This window comes from Onychomys torridus, chromosome 1 (assembly GCF_903995425.1).
Source record: "Onychomys torridus chromosome 1, mOncTor1.1, whole genome shotgun sequence".
Classification (NCBI taxonomy): Eukaryota; Metazoa; Chordata; class Mammalia; order Rodentia; family Cricetidae; genus Onychomys; species Onychomys torridus.
In genome coordinates, this window is record NC_050443.1 from 103,559,112 (window position 1) to 103,577,228 (window position 18,117).

Here is an 18,117-nt window from a genome sequence, read left to right on the forward strand (position 1 = left end):
TCCCACTGTGGGATCCTGGGATTGAACTCAGGTCATCAGGCTTGTGCAGCAAGCTCTTTAACCTGCTGAGCCATCCTGCTGTCCTTATCTCACACATTTTGTTACATATTTTGATACACAGAGCGTGGACCACACATCTGTGTTCCTGGGTAGGTCAGCTAGCATCCAATCACTCTAAATGGAGAAGGGGCTGAGAGGGGAGGCCAGTGTAGCAGGCTTCCTTTTGGGCCACCAACCTGCTCTCAAATCATGACACTGAGACTTAATGTTAATTATGAATGCTCAGCCTTAGCTTAGGTTCATTTCTTGTTAGCTCTTATAACTTAATTTAATCTGTTTCTCTTCACCTATGTTTTGCCTCAAGGCTTTTACCTTTCTTTCATTCTGTGTGTCCTCCTTGACTCGCTGGCTGGCAGCTGCCTGGCTGCCTGACCCCGGCGTCTCCCTCTTTTTCTCCCTCATTCTCTCAGGCAAGGTGAAACAGTAACACATCTTTACATAATTAAACAAATGCAGCATAAACAAATGCAACACATCTTTACATAGTTGTAGTAATATCCTGCAACATAAATAAATGTAACACATCTTTACATAGTTAAAGTAATAATCTGAAACATAAACAAATGTAATACACTTTTACATAGTTAAAGTAATATTCTGCAACAGACCTGACAGAAAAGAGTAACTTAGCTGGGGAGTCTTCCTAAAAAAAGAATTGAATGCTACAAAAGAATCTGAAGGGACTGAGGTTAGGCAGAGAATGACACCCCATCTGCCTGTATATGTGTACCTAGGCCGATGAGGCATTCTGTATCTCAGTGACCCCAGGCAGCAGACCACCTGTGGAGTACTCAGAGGCTTGGGTATCTGCAGCTTACAGCCATGTTTGTACCACAGCTGATGGGGGTCAATGCATACTTGCTGTCCCTTCTTCAGACCACTGTCCCACTTCCAGTAATAGTATGTCTCAGGCTTTCCTGCCACAGTGTTTCCTGACAATGCATTCTTGAGCCTTGGCTTATGTTCTTAGCACCATAGACACAGAAATCAACAAAGTACATGAAGTGTCTGTTTTTAACCAATTAATGTTCTAGGCGAGATAGAAATAGATAGAATGAAACAAGATAATTTCAGGTATCGCCAAATTCACTGGAAGAAACAGAAGAGGGAACTGAGCATGGTGGTGCACATTTATAATTGCACTGCTCAGAGTGCAGAGCAGGAAAGCCCTGAGCAAGGCCAGCCTGGGCTACATAGGGAAACCTTTTCTAAAATCATCATAATAAAAGTAAATGAAATCAGAAGAGGGAGATGGACAGTATGGTGTTGGCCGGACAAGAGCCCGTAGGCAGGCAGCGATGTGAAGAGTGTCCCAGGCAGGGACCAGCCTGTGCAGTTGGCAGGAGGCCGGGCTTCAAGAAGCATGATGCCAACTCGTGTGAATAGAAGAGCGTGGGATGAGTGGAGACGGTGAATAAGGAGACAGCAGGGTGGACTGGGAGGTGCATAGTGGGCCTTGGCTGGAGAGTGGGAATGGGATTGGAAAGTGGAATTTGTTCTAAGGCAGTGCTTCTCAACCTATGGGTCATGACCCCTTTTGGGATTGAAGGACCCTTTCACTGGGGTCACATATCAAATATCCTACATATCAGATATTTACATTACAGTTCACAACAGTAGCAAAACTACAGTTGTGAAATAACAATGAAAATAATTTTATGATTGGGGATCACCACAACATGAGGAACTGTATTTATTAAAGGGTTGCAACACCAGGAAGGTTGAGAACCACTGTTCTAAGGGGACAAGCTTTATAATTAAAATGAATGAATATGGGGGCTGGAGAGATGGCTCAGAGGGTAAAAGCACTGACTGCTCTTCCAGAGGTCCTGAGTTCAATTCCCAGCAACCACATGGTGGCTCACATCCATCTGTAATGAGATCTGGTGCCCTCTTCTGGCCTGCAGGCATACATGCAGACAGAATACTGTGTACATAATAAATAAATATTTAAAAAGGAAAAAAAAATGCTTGAATACATATTCTCTCCATGTTATACATAGAAACAAAATTCTGAGGAAAGTTACTCAGCTGTGGGCCCTGCCTGAAATTGGAGTGACAGAAAGAGAAAGGATATGGTCTGGGAGGACTGTCCAGGAAACACCCTTTGACCTCTGTTCTGTGCTTACAGTTCCTTATTTGCTCAAGGGAGACACAGGGAAGGAGCTGGGGCCTGCTTCCTCCTGTGTTGGTTGGACACTTGTACACATGGAGTTTTCTTTTTCTTTCTTTTAATATTTGTGTGTGTGTGTGTGTGTGTGTGTGTGTGTGTGTGTGTGTGTGTGTGTGTATGTGTGTGTGTGTGTGTGTGTGTGTGTGTGTGTGTATGTGTGTATGTGCATGTGTGTGTGCGCACTTGTGTGCATGCTGAGTCTCATGGGAGGTCAGAAGTCAACATTATGGACTCGGTTCTCTTTTCACCTTACATGGGTTCCGGGTGACGAACCTTTACCCATGGAGCCTTCTCCAGTGTTTCTTCTCATCTCCCTCTTCTCCTCCATTTTTAATGTAGTCCCAGCTAGCCTCAAATCCAAGATCCTTCTACTAGAACCACCACACCTGGCTCACCATTTGCTTTTGAATCCACCAACAGTCCCCTGCTTGGGAACAGTCTGTACAAAAGAAACCTTCATTTTCTTTCAGCTGGATCCTCGCCACGTTCAGTCTGTTATAATCTACCCCCACACCATGTTCCAGAGTGCTGTGTGCCCTGTGAGCTGGAGACCATAGTTGTTTGCCCATGGGGAAGCGCCCAGCACCTTCTGTTAAATGGCTACCCTGTTCCTCTTTGGCAAGCTCCAGCACCCTGCACACTGGACAGTCGAGTCCCTCCCCGCTTCTCCCGCCCTCAGCATTAGCAGCACTCCTCAATGCACATGCTCAGTTGCAGCCCTGCTTCTCTGCCAGCACTTCATGTTCCCCACTGTGAGCACCTGATTATATTTCCTTCTTGCCTTTCCCCCGACATCTTGAGAGGGCTCTCCTTAAGGCTTCACAGTCAATTTCCCCTGCAGTTATTTTCCTGCAAAAGGAGAGAGAGAAACAGTGGCGTACTTGCCTGCCACCGCAGAAAGAAGCATTGAGAGATGCCATCTGCACAGGGACAGAGAAACTCAGGGCCTGACTAAATATACCCATCTTGGCACGTAGCAAGAGTGGCCTGAGCTGGAGCAGAAGGACCCTCCTCTTCATAGAGGCTTTGCACCTCACCTTTGCTGTTGGAACATGTCAGCCTTTTGCCTTCCAACACATCCTGTGAACTCCAGGTTCTTGGTAGCTTTGAGTTCACAGCCTGGAATGCTGGAGGCGTGCTTCGTCAGCCCCCAGTCCTGCCTTACATGGTACTGTGGGAAGACTGAATTAGCAGCTGACACTGATGTAATCAAGCAATTCCGTGTGGTTATCTGAATTGGGGATTTCATTATTTAAGAGCAATCAGATGTTGGTTTTGGTTTGGTTTGGTTTGGTTTGGTTTGGCCTGCCTTTGCCTGCCCAGTGTTGGGATTAAAGGTATGTGCCACTACAGCCCATCCCATAATAAAAAAAGTAAAACCCAAATATAAAAGCATATAGTGTGTCAGGAGGTGATGGGGCTTGCGGAAACAGCAGAGCAGAGTTTCTGTTAAATACTAAGGCTTGGCCTCTGATGAGGCAGTAATGAAGTGGGACCCCCAGGAGTGTGAGCCTGTGGAGCAGTGTCCCAGGCGAAGGGAGCAGAGAATGCCAAGACCCTGCGTGAGGAGGGAGGAAGGAAGTAGGGGAGGTTTGAAAAAGCAGCTGTGAGTCAGGAGGGTAGGTCTAGGGGACTGTGATAGAGATGGGATTTTCCTTAGGTCGGACAAGTAGCCTTCGCAGTTCTGAGCAGTTTTCCAATTCTGACAAAGAGGATAACTTTCTAGAGAGTTCAAGCCCAGTGCCTGGACCCATGGTGTGTGTGCTGCCATGGGTGACTCAGTCTCCATTTGAGGAGGTGGCTTCTTTAGGAATCAAGAATGAACCCAAAATGTCTAATAATAGACAGAAAAATTAAAGTTTAAATTAAAATTTTTTATTATTATTTGTGTTGGGGAGCACATGAGTGCTGCTGTACACACATGTAGAGGTCAGAGGACAGCTTTCAGGAGTCAGTTCTCTCCTTCAACTGTGGGATCTAAGGACTGAACACCAGGCCGTTGAGCCATCTCTCCACCCCAAAAGTCTTTAGGACCCTGCTGTCCTTTCTAGATTGCATGTAGATGTCCTGAACATTATATAGGGGTGGGAGTGACTCTCACTCTTGGGAGAGACACTTCCCAATTTAGTGATCACCAGACCTTGTTCTAATAGCCACACGAAGGGGTAATCATTGGGACAGCTTCCAGAAGGCCTTCACGGCTTTTCTTTCCATTGCACGTGTTTCATTTCTTTTGCGATGATAAAGTACCCTGACAAAGAACAGTTTAGGGGAGAAAGGGTTGTTTAGCTTAGAATTTGGGGTTACAGACTGTCATAGCAGGGATGTTACAGTGGCAGGAACGTGAAGCAGCAAGTCTCATTACATTCACAATCGAGAGCAGAGAGCAATGGATGAATTCCTGAGTGTTAGTACTCAGCTGTCTTTTTCCATCTTACACAGTTGACGATCTCCTGCCTAGGGAATGGTGCTACCCACAGTGAGTAGTTCTTCCCATTTCAATTAATGCACTCAAGACATGTCCACAGCCCAGCTTGATCTAGACACTAGATCATTGAGACACTCCCCAGGTGATTCTAGGTTGTGTCACATCACAGTGTGGACCTCACAGTAAGGTAAAAATTCTACACTCACAGTCATAGCTGACATCTAAAGGCTGCTGTTGGCCAGGTATTCCCAGAGGAGCCTGCCCCACTGCCACATCAGAAGCTATAGCAGGTCTCTTCAACAGTGAGACTTACAAAGTGAGGGCTGGCCTGCAGGGAAGATATGTTGCATTGGTACTTCTGTTGGGAACTCTAGATAATACAACCTTTGAGCAAGTATCTTCTTTTGTTTATTTTTATTTATTAGTTTTTGGTGGTATGCAGGGGTGAACAAAGGCCCTGCCTGCATATGTTAGACAAATACCTTCCTGACCTATATTCCCAGCCCTTTTTTCACATTTTAAATTTTAAGACAGGGCCTTGACAGGTTGACTTTGAACTCACTCTGTAGCTGAGCAGGCCTTTACCTTGTAATTCTCCTGCCTCAGTCTTCCAAATAGCTAGGCTTGTCTCCCATATTTTTTATTGATAATTTAGCATAAGTGGGGTTTTGTCATCCATCCTATTTGATAACCCCACATTTTTTTATTTCCATAATACAGCATGGCTCTCTTTCCACATTGGTAACTTACTCAACCAGTAGCTTAGAGCACTGTTTGGGGAGTAATGGCTTGGCCACGTATTGGCCATGTCTTCAGTGGTTTTGACAGATGGAAAGCATGTGCTCAGATCAGCTGTGGGAGCGAGAGCGGTTAGGAGAGGCAGGAGGCAGGGGGAGCAGCAGAAGCGTGAGACCCCCACACATTCAGACAGAGGTGCTGGTACTGTGCAGGATCTCTGTGCTTATGCCTAGGCTGCCAGTTCTCCCACCAGCTCCAAGCGCTGTCCTTTGATTTCTCCCTTCTGAGCACAGGGACATCCCTATGCTCCCTGCAGCACGGACAAAGACAGGATTCTCTTAATGATTCACGATGCAGGCTAAGATGGACTTTGAGCATTCACAGCAGAGCTCCTGAGTGAGTCTGGAAATGCCCCAGATGAGTGGCAGGATGGCATTAACAAAAAGCCTCTATAGGCTGTGGAGAGGTGTCAGTGGGTAGAGTAATTGCTGCACAAGCACGAAGCTTTGAGTTCAGGTCCCCAGCCCCACGGGAAAAGCTAGACATGGCATGCTCGTTTGTAACCCCAGTGCTGAAGATGAGGATCAGTCATGAGGCTTTCTCACCAAGTAAGCTAGCAACTCAATGAGCTTCAGGTTCAGGGAGAAACACTGTCAAAAGAAAATGAGAGATGCTGGGCGGTGGTGGCACATGCCTTTAATCCCAGCACTCAGGAAGCAGAGGCAGGCGGATCTCTGTGAGTTCGAGGCCAGCCTGGTCTATAGAGTGAGTTCTAGGACAGTCAGGACTGTTTCACAGAGAAACTCTTTCTCTTGAATAAAAGGGAGAGAGTGACTGAGAAAGACACCCAATGTCAATCTCTGACTTCTACATACATGCGTGCGTGCGCACGCGCGTGTGCACACACACACACACACACACACACACACACGCATGCACACACAAACGCGCACATGCACACCCCTTTGGTGCACCCATCAAACATCTGAAATAACACCTGGAAAGTTTGAGCCTGGGGTGGATTTTAAAGTAACAGCTCACACTGAGTGACACATCTATTACCACAGAAGCGCTAGGTGTTTGAAGAAATGGAGGAACAGAGAGACCTATAATGGATGCCAGGGCCCTGAGCCACTCTTTGGCCTGTGGAGGTGCAGTCAGGGCAAGAACTGCGCAGGACTGGTTCTGCTCCAGAAAGTGCCATGGCTGTTGGGGATTTACAGATGTGAGCCTAGGAGCCAGGCGTGCAGCAGGGCCGCCCACCAGTGCCCTTCATGGCACTTCCCACAGTGACAGAGAGGATTCCTCTTAGCAGAACCTCTCCCTGAGTGTGCAGCTGAGAATGGTAGTGAGAAATGCCAATCCAAAGGAGGAGCCTGAGTGGAGGGCTGCTCTCCGAGGAGCTGTAGAGTCCTGAAAACCGTGAGAGGCACGAGAGACAAGGGACAGCAAGGAATGCCCCAGGTCAACAAGAGACCTGAACCACACTGTGTGCAGGGAGATTCTGGGCCTGGGAAGGACCCCTGAGTTTGGGGAGAAATTCAGTAATTGCCAATGAGGAGTAATAAATTTGAAAATAGACGATGATCTATATGTCACAATATTGGATTGATGTTAAATTTCCTGAGCTTGATTTTTTTTAAAACTGTAGTCTTCTCAGAAAACAACCTTTTTCCTTTTCTTTTCTTTTTTTTAAATAAATATTTATTTTTATTTTATGTGTATGGGTATTTTGCCTGCATGTATGACTGCACATGCATGCTTTGTGCCTGTGAGGCTAGAAGAGGGTGTTGCATTCCCTGGAACTGGAGTTAAATAGTCATGAGTGTGTGAGCCACTATGTGGATGCTTGGAATGGAACCCAGGTCCTCTGGAAGAGCAAGCAGTGTTCTTAACCACGGAGCCTTTTCTCCAGCCCTCAGAAAACATTCTTATTCCTTGAAGACATGTAGAATGTAGAAGACAGAAGAGAGGGTCAGTGTTACAAATGCAACAAAGTAAAGCCTGTACTTAATGTGGGCGGCAGAGTAACAGTTGGTGAATGTAGGCGGAAGATAGCTGGGTGCCCAATATACGAGTTTGATAAATTGTGGATTTTACATTTTTCAAAATAAGTTTTAAAACATTAACAGCTAGGGCTGGGAAGATTGCTCAGTGGGTAGCTCACTTGCCACACAAGCCTTGAGGACCTGAGTTAGAATTCCCAGAACAAATATAAAGCCAGCTGAGGTAGCCAGTGCTCCTACTGGGAGGTGGAGGCAGACACAGGAGACTCCCAGAAACTCCTCAGTTAGCCTAGCTATTCTCAAACAGGTGTGAGGCAACCCAAAGTGGCTCTCTACCTAGCCCTCCATATCCATACTGTGGCAAAAACCATCACCCACCCTACCACAGAGACACACACACAGACACACAGACACACAGACACACACACATGCGAACACACGCACATGCACACACACCAGCTTGCTTTGCTTTGTCAGAACCAAGTCCCAATGAAGGATGGTGGAAGTAAGAAGACAGACAGGAACACAGTGGCATCCCATCCAAGTCTTTCCTGTCCCCATTGTGATGTCCGCTGCTGTCCTGAAAGAGGTGGCACTGAAGGGAGCGCCTGAGTTCCTCCCCAGTGAGATGATGAGTCTACAGTTAGTTCCCAATGAAGAGTAAACAATGAGCAAAGCCACAGGTTCCCTGGGCCTGCCCACTGAGATGGGTTCTGCTCCTGGCTTGGGCTCAGATCCCCTTCCCGCAGCCCCCACAAGGCTGTAATTGCAGCACTCCTAGAGAGCACACTTCTAAGGAGACAGTGTGATGTGTACAGGTCATGAGGACAGTGGCGGAACACCCTGCTGGGCCTTGGTCTGTGAGATAACAGAATTTGCATGCGGGCATAGCCCAGGATCTCCTGGTGCTTGGGAACTGAGATCAGAATCCACCTCAAAAGGAAGGAGTGTGTTTTGAGATACTCTGTGGCACAGATATGGCAAGTATAAAAGACAAAAGTATTTAAAACCATAGTTAAAAGGCTGAAAATTGTCAACATTTAAAACTTATTTACATGTGCTATTTACTTATTTTGGGGTGTGTGTGTGTGTGTGTGTGTGTGTGTGTGTGTAATGAGGACAACCTTTGGGGAATTGGTTCTGTCTTTCTGCCTGGTGTGTTCTGGGGATTAAACTCAGGTCAGGCTTGTGCCACAAGTGCCTTTACCCACTGGGCCATCTCGTTGATCTCAAATTGTCAACTTTTCCCCCCTCTAAAAATTTATTTTAAATTATGTATATGTATATGTATGTGAGCCTGTTGGTAGGTATGTGCATGTGAGTACAGGTACCCGTAGAGCCTAGAGGCATTTGCTCACCCCAAAGCTGGAGGTTCAGTTGCCTTTGAGCTCAGGGAGCCAAACTCAGATCTTCTGGAAGAATAGTAGTACATGCTCTTAACCACTGAGCTATCTTTCTAGTCTCTAAAATGATCAACTCTTCCCCTGCCCCCCAGACAGGGTTTCTCTGTGTAGCTTTGTGTCTTTCCTGGAACTCGTTTTGGAGACCAGACTAGCCTCAAACTCACAGAGATCTGCCTGCCTCTGCCTCCCAAGTGCTGAGATTCAAGGCATGCACCACCACTGTCTCATTTAGTTACTGTCAGGCATTCATTGGCACTGAGCCTCTACTATATGCCAGGCACTGTCCAGTACGTGGGTACATAATAGTCTAGAAAAACAAGTGGGGTCGTTCCCTTAAGGAGTCAGCACCTGGCAGGTCACATGGACATTTACTAAGTAGTGTAGCAGGAATCTTAAAATGTCTTATTAATAAAATCAAACCTGAGGCCAGTTATTGGGGTGAATGCTGGACGATCAGAGAGACAGAACAGGCCACAGCTTCCTCACCTTGCCAGTTCCTCAGCTGATCCTGTTTCCTCAGACTGGATGCCTCTCAGCTGAACTGTGCTGCTCCAAAGCCTAAAAGCTTAACCAGGCAAAAGCTTAATTAACTTAGTTCCTGGTCCTCATTCTTTATATACCTTTTTGCTTTCTGCCATCACTTTCTGGGATTAAAGGCATGAGTCATCATGCCTGGATGTTTCCATTGTGGCCTTGAACTCACAGAGATCCAGAGGGATTTCTGCCTCTGGAATGCTAGGATTAAAGGCGTGTGCTACCACTGCCTAACCTCTATGTTTAATATTGTGTTCTGTCTCTGATCCCAGATAAGTTTATTAGGGTACACAATATTTTGGGGAACACAATACCACCACAGATAGAATAAGACTATATAGCCCAACTGCCTTCAAACTTCAGTTCTCCTACTTCAGCCTTCAGAGCACTAGGATGACCTGTGTGTCTGTGCTGGATAGTTTTGTGTCCATTGGCACAAGCTAGAGTCATCTGAGAGGAGGGAGCCTCAATTAAAAAAATGCCTCCGTAAGATTTGGCTGTGGGCAAGCCTGTAGGCATTTTCTTAATTAGTGATTGATAGGGGAGAGTCCAGACCAAGGTGAATGGTACCATTCCTAGACTAGTGGTTATCCTGGGTTCTAAAAGAAAGGAGGCTGAGCAAGCCAGTAAGCAGCACTCCTCCATGGCTTCTGCATCAGCTCATGCCTCCAGGTTTCTGCCCAGTTTGAGTTCCTGACTTGACTTCCCTCGGTGACAGACTATCATCTGGAAGTGTAAGCTGAAATAAACCCTTTCCTCCCCAAGTTGCCTTGGTCATGGTGTTTCATCACAGCAACAGAAACCTTAACTAAAACAGTGTCCTACCACCACCTACCACCTAGCTTCAGTAAGTTTTAAAGATGGAACCTCTAGCCAGGAATGAGATTATGTCTCTGTTCTGATTGGTCTAGGCAGGTTGGCAAGCTGTTTTTATAAGAGGGATGTGGAAACCTTGTCCCCAAAAGATGTGTGTGTGTGTGTGTGTGTGTGTGTGTGTGTAGGGGTGAGGGTGTTTTGCAAGAAGAGCCCAAAAGAACAGTTAGATCCCCTGGAACTGGAGTTATATAGGTAGTTATGAGCTGCTATATGTGTGCTGGGAACTGAACCTCAGTCCTCTGCAAGAGTGTAAGTGCTCTTAACTGCTGAACCATCTCTCCAGCTCCTGGGATCTGATAACTTAAAGAATATACACAAGTGAGTTTTCAGAGGGGGTAGGGAAAGGGAAAACAAGGTAGTTCTTGGGAGAGGGGGGGAGTGGAGGTGTGACTGTGATGGCTCTCTGTGAGACAGGAATTTTGTACTTGATGAAAACTCCATGTTGAACATAAATACAAGATGTAGCAGTTCTTGGCTTGGTGAACTTCAGTGTGGTCAGAGAAGGAAGCTTGGCTTGTACGAGGTCAAAGCTGAATTAAACATAATGGGTTGTGGTGCTGATGGTAAGGCACATGCTTAGCACCCATGAGGCCTGGGTTCATTGACAGCCCAAAATAATTATCTTCACATAAAACAATTCACTTTGGTTGTGTGGCCTTCTGAGACAGGCTGGCATTGAACTTAAGACCCTGCTGTCTCAGCCTCCAAGTGCTAGGATAATAGATACATTTTGTTTTCTCCACTTCTGTCACATTCAAAAACATAATTCAGCTGGGTGCCTTTAATCCCAGCACTGAGGAGGCAGAGGCAGGCTGAGCTCTGAGTTAGAGGTCATCCTGGTCTTCAAAACAGATGCCAAGATTGTTACAAAGAGAAACCCTATCTTGAAAAACCACAAAATAAAACAAACAAAAAACCATAAATCAGACCAGAAGGTGGGGTGGGGGGGGGGGAGTGGACAAAGACAACAAGATGGAGTTGGGTAGGAAAGACCTGATTAGTTAAGACCAGAAAAAGAAGGCTGAACTCCAGCTGAGGAGGAGGAGCCACAGCCATGGGTGGGCAGAGCAGCCTCGTGCCCCAGGTCTTCCTCTGTGGTCGTCACTGTTGCTGTTTGACTCTTAATTGGAAGACTTGTTTTTTCTGAAAATGCACATCAAGCTTTCCCTGGTCTGTCTCTACTCCATGTTGGGCGTCATGACAGTTCAGCCGCGTCTCCTGTTTCCCTGAGGCCCAACAGCACATGATGGACCCACCAAGCCTAGGAGAGTAGCTGTCCTGCAGTAAACCTTTTGAAGGGCCTTGGCTGAGTCACCTCCCTTTGGAGCCCCATTTCCTTTTCCAACAGATTTGGATAGATTAAGTATTTCCTCTTCCTGCCATCTCTGAACTTGAGGCTCCTAGGTTGTAGAAGAACACTTCCTATTCCAAACTTTATATCAGCAGAGAAGGCATGCTATTCATAGGGGCATGGCTCATCCTGGCAGTTGTTCTCTAGGTCACTGGCAGGTAGACACACCTCCCGCTCACAGACCCCAGCTCTGTCTTATTGCCCAGTATGCTTTTGGACTTTATTGGGTTTTGCTTTTTGATTTTTTTCAAACAGAGTCTCACCATGTAATTCTGACTGTCCTGAAACTCAGTGTGTAGACCAGGCTGGCCTCAAACTCACAGAGGTCGGTCCTCCTGCCTATTCTCCTGAGTGCTGAGATTAAAGGTGTGTGCATGCCCAGCTGTGTTTTTGGACTTAGAAAACTGCCTGGCCTAGTTAGTATGCAAACCAGTCTTTGTTAAGCAAGGGAATTGAGTAATTGAGGAATTGGGGCAGTGAGAGGAAGAAGGATATGGCACAAGTGTTCACGAGGCACACTGCCACATTGCCGCATCACCTTGGTGTAATTATGGTGACGATATTTTCTAAGCCCTGAGTAAGGACACCTAAAATGGTAAAGAGGGGCCAGCAAAATGGCCCAGCAGTAGAGACAACTGCCTGAGTGTGAGTCCTGGGACCTAAATGGTAGGGGACAAGAACTGACTCATGCAATGTTGTCCTTTGACCTCCACATACATGCCATGCTGTGTGTATATCCCTCATTCCCCACATGTACACAAATGGATGAATAAATGTAATAAACTTTGTTTTAAAAACTTGAAAGGAATTTTTGTCCTACTTAGCGTAGAGTAGACAGTGGGGAATTGGGACAGGTGTTCTAAATTTAAAGTACGTTTTAAATCATGTGACTCTAAATCAAGGTATGGAAGAAGTAGGGGGACTGCCAAAGACAGCCATAGTTAGCCATCACCATAAAATGTGAGGCCCTATGGAGTTAAGCTTTCTCTGGTTTTAACTGAAGCCAGGTAGCTGATGAGAGGTATATTTAATTTTGTAAATTTTTTTATTTTTATGTGTATGGGTGTTTTACCTGCATGTTATGTCCATGCAACACACATGTGCAGCACCCTCAAAGACCAGAAGAGGGCATTGGATCCCCTGGACTGGAGTTACAGACAATTGTGAGCAACCATATGGGAGCTGGGAATTGAACCTGGGTCCTCTGGAAGAACAGTCAATGCTCTTAATCACTGAGCCACTGCACCAACCCCAGATACCTTCCATTTTTAATGTTGATAATTAATTCATAATTTCCCATACTCCAAACAAAACATAGCTCCTGGCCAAATTTGGCCCCTGTAACACCAACTTCTAACTTCCATTTTAGACTGAAAACTTGATAGTCTGGTGAAGGAGGAGGACTTTCTCCTCCTGACCAGCACTAGAATTAGCCTCTGTGCTACCCAGGACCATTAAGGCATCCAGAGATGTCCAGCCAGCCAGCTCTGAATGAAGCACAGACTGGCCTGTGATCTTAGTAGGCCATAAGCCAGTGGGGCATCCATAGGAGGCCAGCAGGGCAGGGCTGGTGCAATGCTGAGCATGAATGATGCATGCACTTGTACACAATGCTGAGCCGGCACTAATGGGCCACCCAGCACCCCATACAGGCTTATGCAAATGAAGCTGCCAGATGGAATGTGGCTCACTAAAGCAGCTTTTCCAATTTACCAACAATAAAGAGTGACCTCCCAGTCAATAATAGTATAAATGGTCTGGCTTATGCCTCACGTGTATAGCCTATTTAGAATTTCTTAAGTATTTTGCATTCTTTTCTGTCATTTTATGTAACTGTTAATGCATAAGTGCTTTCTCACTAAGAAGATTCAAACACTCTAGAAGTAAGCCTGAAAAAGGCTCTCTGCTTTTAGCTGGATTGAGCTGGATTGAACCGTGTGTACCCCACTTAGTCATCTAGCTGTTTGCTCATTTATTTCTATTTCATGTCATTTTAGCCTTTACTTCTTCCTTCCCTAAACATTTTGGTTTATTTGGTTGTTCAAGCTCCCTGCCCCCACTCCTGTTACCCACAAATTCACTGTTCACCCACCCTCAGCCTTGTCTCAGTCACTGCCCTGCTGCTGTGAAGCATCACCATGACTGAGCCAACCCTAAGGAAGGAAAGCCTTTAATTGGGGGCTAACCCACAGTTTCAGAGGGTTGCTCCATCATCATCAAGGCAGGGAGCATGGTGGCATGCAGGCATTGGAGTCGTAGCTAAGAGCAACATTCTGGTCCATAGGCTAAGAGAGAGTGTGACACTGGACCAGGCTCGAGCTTTTGAAAACACACACTTCAGCTACTTCGACAAGGCCACACTTTGTAATCCTTCTCAAACAGTGCCACTCCCTGGTGCCCAGGCATTCAAATCTATGAGCCTATGGGGGCTGTTCTCATTCAAACACCACAGCCCTGGTTTCTAGGTGAACAGGTTGAGTTACCTTCTAAGCATAGTTCCGTCTTCATCCCACACCCTCACTGTAGTGCTGCTGCTGCCATTTGTTTCTGAAAAACTTAGGGTTTTACAGGGGTGTTCCTCTTCTCGATTTTAAAGGTTTTCTAGACATTCTGAGTAAGTAGATTTTATTTTTCTAATTTTGCCTTTCATGTTAATCTCTAATTGGCTGTATTAGTGTCCTGGTTTGGAAGTTACTGAGGTCTGATTTGTAGCCACCAATTCATATATATCAAATACCAAATATCCTCTTTGATATTTCAAAAGAATAACTATCCTCTTTTTGGTGTAAAGTTCTCGATATATCTATTAAATTCAATCATGTTATGTGGTGATTGGAATGAGAATGTCCCCCTAGGCTCACGTATTTGAACACTTGGTGCCAGTTGGTGGCACTGTCTAGGAAGACTGTTGAAGGAAGTATGTCATTAGGGATGGACTTTGAAAGTTTAAAGACTTGTGTGAGGTTAGGGATTTAGCTCAGTAGTAGAGTGCTTGCCTAGCAAGCACAAGGCCCTGGGTTCAGTCCTCAGCTCAAAAAAAAAAAAAAGACATGTGATTCCTAGTGTGTTCTCATGTCTCTCTCTCTCCCTCCCTCTCTCTCTCCCTCTCTCTCTCTCTCTCTCTCTCTCCTCCCTCCCTCCCTCCCTCTCTCTCTCTCTCTCTCTCTCTCTCTCTGCTTCATGTTAGTGGTCAAGATGTGAGCTCTCAGCTAGCTGCTCCAGCTGCTACGTTGTTGGCTGCCATACCTCTCTACTGCAGTGGTCATGAAATCTTATTCCTCTGGAACCTTAACCCAAATAAACCTTTTGTCTTGGTCATGGTCTTTCTCACAGCAATAGAAAATGATTACTCCAGATTGCCAATAGTGTCATTTAACTTGCTAAGTCTTAAAAGTCTAGTCTTCAACTGCACACATCAGAACATCCAGAGTGTTATTGAAAATGTGAGCTCTGAGCCTGCTCCCCAAAGCCAAGTAAAAAGCTCAGTGTCACCACTAGGGAGGCAGAGGCAAGGATATCTGTGAGGCTCCCTGGCCAGCCAGGCCAATTCAGTGAGAGAGCCCGCTCAGAAGGGAGGGTGGAGAGTGATTAAGGAAGATGCTCAGAACTGCACTTACCCACCTGCACATGTGCACACAAGTCCACACATCCTCTCCCCACTTCCCATCTCATCTCACATACCTAGAGAATCAGAGTACGATCTGGAGGAGGATGAAGTTAGTTTGTGGTGCTGAGGTTGGACTCAGGGCCTCAAGCACACAAAGCAAGCACTCCACTGCTCAGCTGCAGCCGAGCTTAGCATTCGAATCTTGAATAAACCTTCCTAGGAATGCTCATTAACCAGCTCCTGCCATAAATCTCTGCTGTTGGTTTGTTTCATCAGGCTGATTGTCACAAATGTGTCCATTTTCTTACATCTCTTTAGCTTTGCATTGTCTGTTAAATTCTTATCTTTTTGTCTATGAGGGTGTCAAGATGATTCTTCATGGAGTGGATCTTTCATCTATGTGAATACATCAGTGTCATTGTCTTTGCCCATTAAAGGTCGATGAGAGGACTTGAGAGATGGCTCGTTAGTTAAGAGCATTGACTGCTCTTGTAGAAGACCTGGGCTTGATTACCAACACCCACATGGCAGCTCACAACTATCTGTAACTCCAGTCCCAGGGGATCTGATGTTACCTTCTGGCTTCCACAGGCACTGCACACATGTGGTACACAGACACACATGCAGGCAGACACCCATACACTTAAACATTTAAAAATGAAGAAAACCAGAGTAGCTGATGCTGCTCCATCTGAATGTTTGTCCTCTGGATCTCGATTCAGGCAATATTATCTAGACCTCTCCACCCAGTAGATTTTGTGTGGTGCTTTTCTTTTTGTCTTTGGGGCACTGTATTCTTATAAAGTCACTTGGCATGATTTCTAGCATACTTAATTAGTCACCCTTTGGTGCTCTTCCTGACTTAATTTATCTTTCTAGAAATGTTAATGATGAAATTAAAAGTTGTAAGATTGCTAGCTGCTTCTTTTTCATGGTTGAGTTCCCCGTGCGTCTCTGTGGAGATAAGTCTCCGAGCTTCTGAAGTCAGCTTCCACCTCTCCTGTCGATCTCTCTTTTCTTGGGTATTAGTTCTTTCTTAAATTAAATTAATTCAGTTTTGTGCCTGTCTTGCAAAGGGCTGAGTCACCAGAGTGTCTGTCCCTTCTTGGTTGTCCTGTTACTTCCTCCTGTGCTGTTTGGTGCCTCCTGACATCAGGGGAGGGAGCAGGGCATGAGAGTGGCTGCATCATGCTCTGTGAGCTGGGGATCTTGGCTTCTCCTCCAAATGGCAAACTCCCTGTCGACCTTGGGGAGGTTCCTTTTCGGAGTGTGCTCTGCTGTCCTGCCCTTAAGCCCACAAGTTGACTTCACAAGTACTCTACACACACACAGATATCCTCAGCATTTAAACACACACACACACATACACACACACACACACACACACACACACGCACGCACGCACGCACGCACGCACGCACACACGCACGCACGCACGCATGCATACACACACTACAGAGTGGGCCCTAAAGTTGGGATACAAGTCATGTGCTATAGCCAGTTTGTGACTTGAGAGTCCCTTGGCTGTCAGGGGCTGTCTTTTTATCCAAACACGAGTCCCATGAGAATCTCTGCCTTGCCTTTATCAGCTGTGTCTACTTATGAGAGACAGATATTTTCATCAAAATACTAATTTTTTTTTACATTTATTTATTTGTATGTGGATGTGCACATGTGTGGAAGACAAAGGAAAACTTTACAGGAGTGGGCTCTTCTTACCATGTGGTTCTGGGAATTGACCTCATTAGGTCATCAGGCTAGTACAAACATCTTTGCCCTTTGAGCCATCTGTCTGGCCCCAACTCTTAATTTTAAAAGTTACATTTCTGTATGTAGGTATGTGTATGTGTACTCATGCATGCACATTTGAGTGTTCTTGTGCTGTGAGCTACAGTGGAGGTCAGAGGATAATGTGTACAAATTATTTCTCTCCTCTACCATGTGGGGTCTGGGGATCAAAGTCATCAGGCCTGGTGGCAATTGCTTTTGCCCACTGAGTCACCTCACTGACCCAAAAAATACTTCTTAAATAAATGAATGAATAAAAATGACGTATCAATCAACCAGTGATAAAAAGCCTCTTGGGCCCAGGAGGTTTGTGTGAATGAACTTAGACCCACTTCATTCTGCTTTCTAAGGATGGTCCAGGGAGTAACGCTCCATCCACTAATGCTCAACATGTGCTGTCTTAGCCTCAGAAAAGACTTAAGGGAGGCTCATGGATTCAGAAGTGTCGTTCCACCAAAGGAGAGTGGACTGGCTCAGTTGGTGGCAGCAGGAAAGGCTGTGCACGTGGACACAGACTAGGAAGCACAGAGTGCTGAAGCCAGGGCCAGCATACAAAGCCCTCCCCGAGCTTCTACCGATTCTCCGAGCAGCTTCAACTAGGGGCAGGGCTCAAGTCACAATCTTGTGTGAGACATTTCACATCCAAACCATAACATACTTGAAGACACCTACTAGCTCCTTGCAGCTTTGTGTCAACGGTCAATTCCCTACTGATCAATGGCAATGGTCACCCAGCACAGCCAGTTCTTCTGGAGACATCTGCTGAGTTGGTACCTAGCAGGGAATTGGGGTAGTCGGTACCCTAGTCTTGGACTTAGCCAGTCATTATCTGAACACTGGCTCTGCCATTACCAGCTGTGTGACCCTGGGCTTGTCCTTCATCCCACTGAGCCAAAATGATGCCATTCACTGCATGGAGGTGTCAGAGAGCTGAAATGAGGTACATAGAGAGTTTAGTTGGTGCCTGGTGTGGCTGTTACTGATGCCATGGATATTGTCATTGTCATTGTGAGACCTTGGCATTTGATAGTCACCCAGTTTTACTCTTAGCACAGAAGAGAGAGGAGGCTTGAGGACAGATACTGGACTCCTGGCCATTAAACTCTGGCTAATTTTAGTAATGGTCTCTATAACCATGCCTTCCATCTTCAGC

General features: G+C 45.9%; 1 protein-coding gene across 6 annotated transcripts in view; it reads left to right on the forward strand.

The window, feature by feature from the left end:
- The window catches only part of LOC118589073 (katanin interacting protein), a 175,413-nt gene that overhangs the window by 73,442 nt on the left and 83,854 nt on the right, over nt 1-18,117 (forward strand). The gene's annotated exons all lie outside the window — the stretch shown is intronic.